Raw genomic sequence first — 7,450 nt, forward strand, 5'->3', positions numbered from 1 at the left:
AATCAGAATATTTATCTTAAGTGTTCCACACTTAGATTATCTTCTTCACACACCCAGCAAATCAAACCGGGCTGAGGGCTTCAGTCTTAACATCACACTTAATATCCAGGGGCTTTTGGTCTTGGTGTGTACATTCTGTCAGTCTATGTCTCTGCAGTGCTGGAACTGTGTAGTGCTCTCTGACATGAGACTCACAATAGGAGGCAGAGCAGTTCAGACAGGCTCTGAGTTTGCTCCCAGTGCAGATATCACAGACCACATCTCCAGGACCAGCGTAGCAGTGAGCAGGAAGAACAGGACTAAAGTGCTGGAGCTTGTGGACCACCTCTGCTAAGGCTGAGTTTGTGTAAAGTGCAGGACAGGAGCTGTATGTCTGTGAGCACTGGGCACAGGCATAGTGTCCTGCATGGTTTGGCTGGGCCCAGTATGTGGTGATGCACTGCCTGCAGAAACTGTGTCCACAGGGGATGGAGACTGGGTCATTCAGCACGTCTGTACACACAGAGCACCTGAAGTGGTCTTTTGTCAGCAGACTGGCAGTCAGGTCACTGTAGAGACATAAGCAGAGAGTGTAATTTGCATGATACCGTGTTGCACATAAGGTTGTGCCATGTGGTATATTGTGATAATTCCTCCCCATTTCTAGGCCCATTAAATGAATAAACACACATAAAGTATACACTTACCAAAGTCTAATAAACTCATTGGTAGTCACTGCATTGTCTCCTAATGCTATAAAAAAGGGTAGACAAGATTAGACAGTACATCTATCATATACCACACTTACAACTGCATGTCATCCATCCCAGAGTTATAATACATGTGCATTCAATAACAGTGGGGTAGATGGAAAATGTTCCTTAAAGCCAGTGGTTCTCTAAGTGTGGTGCGGGCTCCACAGTGGAGAACAAAGACATGAACAGGCGGAATGACAGGAGGAAATGTGTCTTTTTTGTGTCTATCTTTATCAATGTGTTTTTTAAAGTCCATGCATTGAAAACAAAATAGCCACACACAAACATAGCAGTCATAAACAGGCCTACATAGAAAAAACTAGGAATCCAGGAAACCGAGACGGGGAATATAATGTAAAAAACAAAGCAAAAATAATATTTTAACATGATCCTGTTAGGGTGATGGGGTGGGCTGGGGCTGAATGTGAAATGTGGAAAAACATTACTCACAAATAGGGGGTTCCTCCATGTTCCAGTCTCCATTGTTTCCTGCCACCATCTCCTCTATCTTGTCCAGCAGCTCTGTCACCTGGCCACCATCCCTCTTCTTATTGTCTACAACATGATACCTGTTCCCACATTTCTCTACAACCCACTGCAGAGCCTCTCCTCCACTCTCAATGTGCTGCTCAATGCTCGTGTCTCCCAGCCAGTCCCCTCTGGTGAACAGCACTATAGTGTGACTCCAGACTCTCTCACCCAGCAGCTCCATGTGTTGCTGCACTGCTCTTCTGTGTGTCTCTGTGAATGACGTATCCACTCCAATGATCAGGAGTAGAGCATGGGGTCCTGGAGGACACAGAGACACACTGAGGACAATCTCTCATCTTTTATGTGTTTTGGTTGTGCATTTGTGCATGTCTTAGATGTGATTGCTGTGTTCTTGTGTTTCAGGTGTGTTTCAGGTGTGTGTGTGTGTGTGTGTGTGTGTGTGTGTTTGTGTGTGTGTGTGTGTGTGTGTGTGTGTGTGTGTACAGTATGTGTGTGTGTATGTGTGTGTGCGTGTGTGTGTGTGTGTGTGTATGTATGTGTGTCTGTGTGTGTGTGTGTCTCATGTGTGTGCTTGACAGCTGAAAGTTTCTCTCACCTGCTGCTGATCTGAGAAACTCTCTCTGCTTCTTCACCTTCATCTTCCTCTCCTCGGCTCTCCCCTCTTCTTTCCACTTCTCCATCTTCAATACAGTCAAAACCTGATACATGAACAAACATGCAGACATTTCTGAATTCACAATAAATATCTGCTACAGAATTAATTTAATCAAAACACTGATAAACAACTTTTGTTTTGTGGACAGAATGTTTTCTTCATCCTGGTGAATCATTTTGTACACAAAGTGGACCGACCTTTCTTCTATTTTATTGCTTATCAATCATCACATTTGTTTAATGGTCTCATAAATATGTTCTGAACAAGTGTTAACCTGTTTATGTATTTGAGAACAAATTGTATTACAGTGTTTTATGATTTAGCCATGAAAGAATCCATCATAGTACACACAGTCAAGAATTAAGCATTAGGAAGGCCTGCAATGGCAGAGCCTGATTTCCAGGCTTTGCTTTTGTTGTTCTGTTCAGAACCGGCCTTTATCTGTGGACTTTCTTTTCCCCTACTATTCTATTCCTGTATAGGCTATTAACTATTTTCAGCTTACCCTACATGGTCTTTTTGTATTTATTCCATCTCAAAGCTGTTGTTTACATGCCTGACCCCTAGACAGACACATGACAACAGACAGAGCGTATTAGCCCCACCTCTCACAACACAGTCTCACTCACAACTCATCACATTTGGACTCTTTGGGTATCCCACAACTTAACAGGGTTTGTTTGTGAAATAATAAATCCAGGCTGCCAAATACCACCTTTCTGAAAGGTTACTGGATCCCTGCAGTTCCCAGGTGGAAATACTCCTGAAATTGCTCCTGATATGCTGTGTGTCATAGAAGATGCGCCTCTTTTGATAGGCTTTGAACGTATAGCCACTATCATGTCTGGTGTAGCCAGTTCCATTGATTATAGTGGGGATGGAGAGCTTTGGACCTTGATATTTTCTTTTTTTTATATATATATATATATATATATATATATGTATATATATATATATATCACAATAGGCCTATGGCAAATAAAATAAAAGTCTATGTAAAGGATAGGCTCTGTCACCTAGCCTACTGTACATGTTGACACGTAAGGATTCATATTTGGAGCAAAGCAGTGTTATCAACAGAACCTATGTGCCCACTGCCCCAATAGCAATCCAAAACATTACACAACTTAAATATTATGGTTGAACTTATGAAAGTCAATGAAAAACAATGAAATTGAATTACTTACTATAGCTGCAACATTTTGTGTAGCTCCTTCAACAACAGTAGTTCAAAGTGAACTTCAGACTTCTCCATAATCACATGACCTGTAGGGTCTGCACTGATAGGCTTCTGCAAGCGTAGGATTCAGTCACTTACCCAGTATGCAACAGAGAAGATATCAGAGGCTTCTTGTTAAGCCATTTACAACCATATGCAGGTCTAACAACCCTGAACATTGTACCCACGGGCGTTTGGGTGTTGGCTCAATAGCACAGGAACCCAGATAGTGCTACAGAAACTTGTATGCAGAGTTTGGAGACAAGTTAATTGAGCAAATTAGTGAAGTGAAGTGTGTTACAGTGATGAGGGGACTCATTGATAAAAGTCGTCTTAGAATCCATCCTAAAACATTGCATATGTCTGTACGTACGTACTCACAAACATATTTTGATTTATAAAATCATGCGGCATAAACTTTTACATAGGCGGCTGATTACAGTATAAATATTAACCTGCGTTGAATTGTGTGTGCGTGCATGAGCGCCATGCAATTCAAATACAAATCTCACAATATTCCATAAAATGTTTCATGAATATTTACCATGAGCATTTTATTGGATAGTCGTTGATGAGAGAGATGGAGGCGTCACGTCAATCTGGAGAAGTAGACTAAGTCAAAGCTTGCAGACAGCGAGAAAGTGTATAAATGACAAGTGTTACCTATTTGAAATGTAGTCAAGGCCTACACCAAAGTGCTTCCAACATTTTCACTAAACCACCTGTCTCTTAGTTTGCATTCAAACAGCGGCCATTGTAAACCAAAACGAGGCTGTGGGGTACACTGACATATGATGCATGTTCTCGCCACTGGCGAATGCATAGAACACAACAGTTTGTGTACTCCATAGCCTCGTTTTGCTTTACAATGGCCGCCATGTGAATAAAGCGAATAAGATATTGATAAATCACACTGATCGTGAACCCTCTCCCGACAGTGCGGCCTATGTACTTACGGTGATTGCCACGAGGTATAGCCAATAAATAAAGCTAAAATGTACTTATGTAATGCAAAATTCATTTGAATTAATGTGAATTCTGCTGACACTGTCCCATGAATGTTTAAGAAACCATTGCTTTCGTGAACAGAATATAACATATAAGAGGAGCCTATAATAATAGAAGATCTAAAAAAGTGATTTAGCTGAGTCTAACTGAATATTTATTTTATTAAAACGTAGTCTCACACCTTTCAAGTGGGCACTGACTGTGCTCTGAGGCAATCAATCAATACCAAATATGTTTCAGTTTACAGAAACATCTTCTGATGCACCACCTTGGACACATCATCAGTGTTGTTTCCAGGAGTCACTGGGTGTTTCGGGTCTTACAACAGACACCCTCGTCCAGGCGACCCGACCAAGGCTGATCAGACCCCGGCCTGTGTCCAAGTGGCATTCTACTGCCCCCACTGCTCTCCCCTCTTCAACAAAGCCATCTGGATGCTTTTTCAGCTGCCTCCACATTGTTGCCTATGGCTCTTCTTTTGGTAGCACCTGTTATATCCAGCATGTTGTAGGCATTGCTCAGGGAGTGAGTGGCAAATGCCCTACTGCCAACCTCCATTGGCATACACCTGGTCCTCCACCCATCATAGACCACCTGAATCAAGAACTTGATCCTCTGGGGGTTCCACTTCCAGATGTCCTTCCAGGTGACACTCGGCTCCATTGCCTGCTCCTTTTTCATCCAGGCGCCTTGCTGTCGCATGGTCACTGTTCTGCTGGTTTGTTCTTTCTTGGCTGAAGCTCGCTCTTTCTCCTGCACCAGCCTCTGCCTCTCCACCCGCTAGCAGAGTTGTATCGGGTCGCTGTTAGGCTCCCCAGTCCGGCTCTGCCCTGCGCCACTGTTCCAAGGATGGCCTTGTGCTTCAGCTGAGTCTCTGCTTGCTGCCTCTGCTGCCCACCACGTCCCCCGTCCTCACAGCAATCCCTGCTATGCCCCAGAGACTTTGGCATCTCTGGATCCAGAGTACTGCAGGTGTTCCAGTGCCCGTGAACTCCTCTCTGACCGAGTCCACAGATGGGTTCTTTTTTTCACTACATTTTTAAGTGTTCTGATGTAGTCATGTACTTTGTAATTCTGATTTATGCAAAAAAGCAAAAGGGCTCCCTTTTTATGTGGAGAAATATATTTTGACATTTAACTTAACCACTTACAATTTTCATGATGTGCAGAATTCTTATTCAATTCATAAAGGAACAAAGTTTAAAAAGAAAAACAAAATCGATCAGATAGATTAGACAAATAATTAGTAAGGAACAACAATATTTTCTACTGTATTTTCCTGTTAAATTAAATATTTCATGGCACCATTGCACTGCACTGCCATCAGATGACGCCATTTCACTGTTTTCTTACATTCAAATACCCCACCCCCCATACCACACACAGACACTCACAAGCGAACACTCACACGGAAGCACACATATACACAGAAGCAAAGCATACACACACATGCACACACTCATTTACATACACAAAAGTTGCAAGAGTAGGGGGATGAAGTAGGAGATGAGGACAAATTGTGTGATTTATTTTTGCAGAGAAAATGTGCAGGACCGGGCAGCCGTCATATTTTGTACCGCTCTGCTTACATCTAATTTATTTTATTAATTATTCTGAATGCTGTTAGGGACACGACTAACATTGTGGTTGTGTAGGTGTTATCACCAAACTCTATCATATCCCTCAGTAAATAGCCTCTGGTGGACTGTCATCAGCAATTGTATAATGGGCATTGTATAAAATTAGTTAAAATTAGTTAGGTGCACAAGATGCACAAGAGATAGACCTAACATGAAATCACTGACCTCAATGTCCAGCTCTATCTGGTGCTTTCTAATAGATGTCATCAAGATATATTCATAGTGGTTTAATAGTATTGCAGCTGATGGAGGTGTACAACACTCACAGCCTCTGGCTCAGAGGTCAGTGCTGAACACAGAGCCATCCTACAGGGCACAGATAACTCACACATCACACCACAGGGAGTATGGGGTTCAAATTTAAATCTTAAATCAGGTTTCTAGGCCAAGTATACTTTTGTATACAAGGAATTTGGTCTCTGCATTTATCCCATCCGTGAATTAGTGAACACACAGAGCACACAGTGAACACAAGGTGAAACACACAATGAGCACACAGTGAGGTGAAGCATTCATCAGGTCAATGAACCAAAACAAACATCCAGATAAAAAAAAAATGGTTTACTGAACACAAAACCAAGTTGCTGCCAGTCAGAAGGAAGAAAATAAAACTTTAAAAACTTTAACCTACATCTCCTGCGCACCTATTTATTCATTGAAAACAGGGATAATAAAATATTGATAGGCTAAATTCATGATGGGGTAGATGATGGATTATATTACCTATTACCACTAAAGTGTCTTACAAATGGACTGGCATTCAAGCTACAGTGCAAAAGGAGACCTTGGAGTAATAATAAATACATCTAGGAAGTACTACCTTTACATACAAGATAACAAGAGACTAAATAAGTGTAAGTGATGAAGTGACAGTGCCAGTAATCTAGATAGTGGTGGGTGAAAAGGAAGTGCAAGGCAAGTGCTGGTTAGGCATGTTGGGTTTGTTACAAGTGCGAGGAGAGGTGGTAAATGAAATCAGAATCATTAAACTCTTCTTGAAGGTGTCAATCATTTCAGATAATTGATTACAACATGTAAGAATACACAGTAAGGTGATATGTAAGCAATATGACAGGAGTGGGAGTGGGGCTGGTAAAGGATAATTTTGCAGCAGGCCACGGCAATGACAAATACAACTGTTCCATTACCAACTCATTTATTAAGAAATTGTGTTTTCTATCGTTTATTTATTTTTTGTTTGTTCATCCTCACTATTCCACAAAAATAGTTGTAACCTTTAGTCTTGGAGTTTCCCTTCGCCAAGCAACATGACACCACTTGAGAGACATACGTTGCTTGAAAGCATTGACTGTTGACTCGTAACGCTCACTTAGTCAACAGTAAGTGGCAAATTGCTGGAGCTGTCCCTTTCTTTTGTACCTAATGTGACTGTAAAGTGATAGGCTACTTACTTGTCTATACGTCTCATATTAAATTGAACATTCATTCACCTACTCTGTATTTACTCCATTTTCTCACTCAAATGTGACATTATGAAATCGCTGCTGACTAATACAATGTGCGGAGTGATTCCTAAAGGTACAAATCGCCACTCGTGATCAGAAATACCTGTTTTAATTAATAAATAGTTTGACCGGATCTAACTGTTGTATAATGTTACATTTAAGATTATTACATATTGTGTTGAAACTCTTAGTTGCCAGAAAAGGTCAATTTTTTCTGAAGTCATGAAGCAAGTCAG

At 41.3% G+C, this 7,450-nt stretch overlaps 1 long non-coding RNA gene across 1 annotated transcript; it reads right to left on the reverse strand.

The window, feature by feature from the left end:
* Window positions 1–227: 227 nt before the first annotated feature.
* On the reverse strand, window positions 228–1,553 carry LOC143133004 (uncharacterized). Its single transcript, XR_012988401.1, has 3 exons — window positions 1,185–1,553; window positions 687–732; window positions 228–548 (listed from the first exon to the last, which is right to left on the reverse strand). It is a non-coding gene; the product is annotated as an uncharacterized LOC143133004 (long non-coding RNA).
* Window positions 1,554–7,450: the final 5,897 nt, after the last annotated feature.

Source organism: Alosa pseudoharengus, unplaced genomic scaffold (genome assembly GCF_046254945.1).
Source record: "Alosa pseudoharengus isolate Yale_2024_CS ecotype anadromous, Long Island Sound unplaced genomic scaffold, YU_APseudo_1.1 YU_APseudo_1.1_scf_19, whole genome shotgun sequence".
Classification (NCBI taxonomy): domain Eukaryota; kingdom Metazoa; phylum Chordata; class Actinopteri; order Clupeiformes; family Clupeidae; genus Alosa; species Alosa pseudoharengus.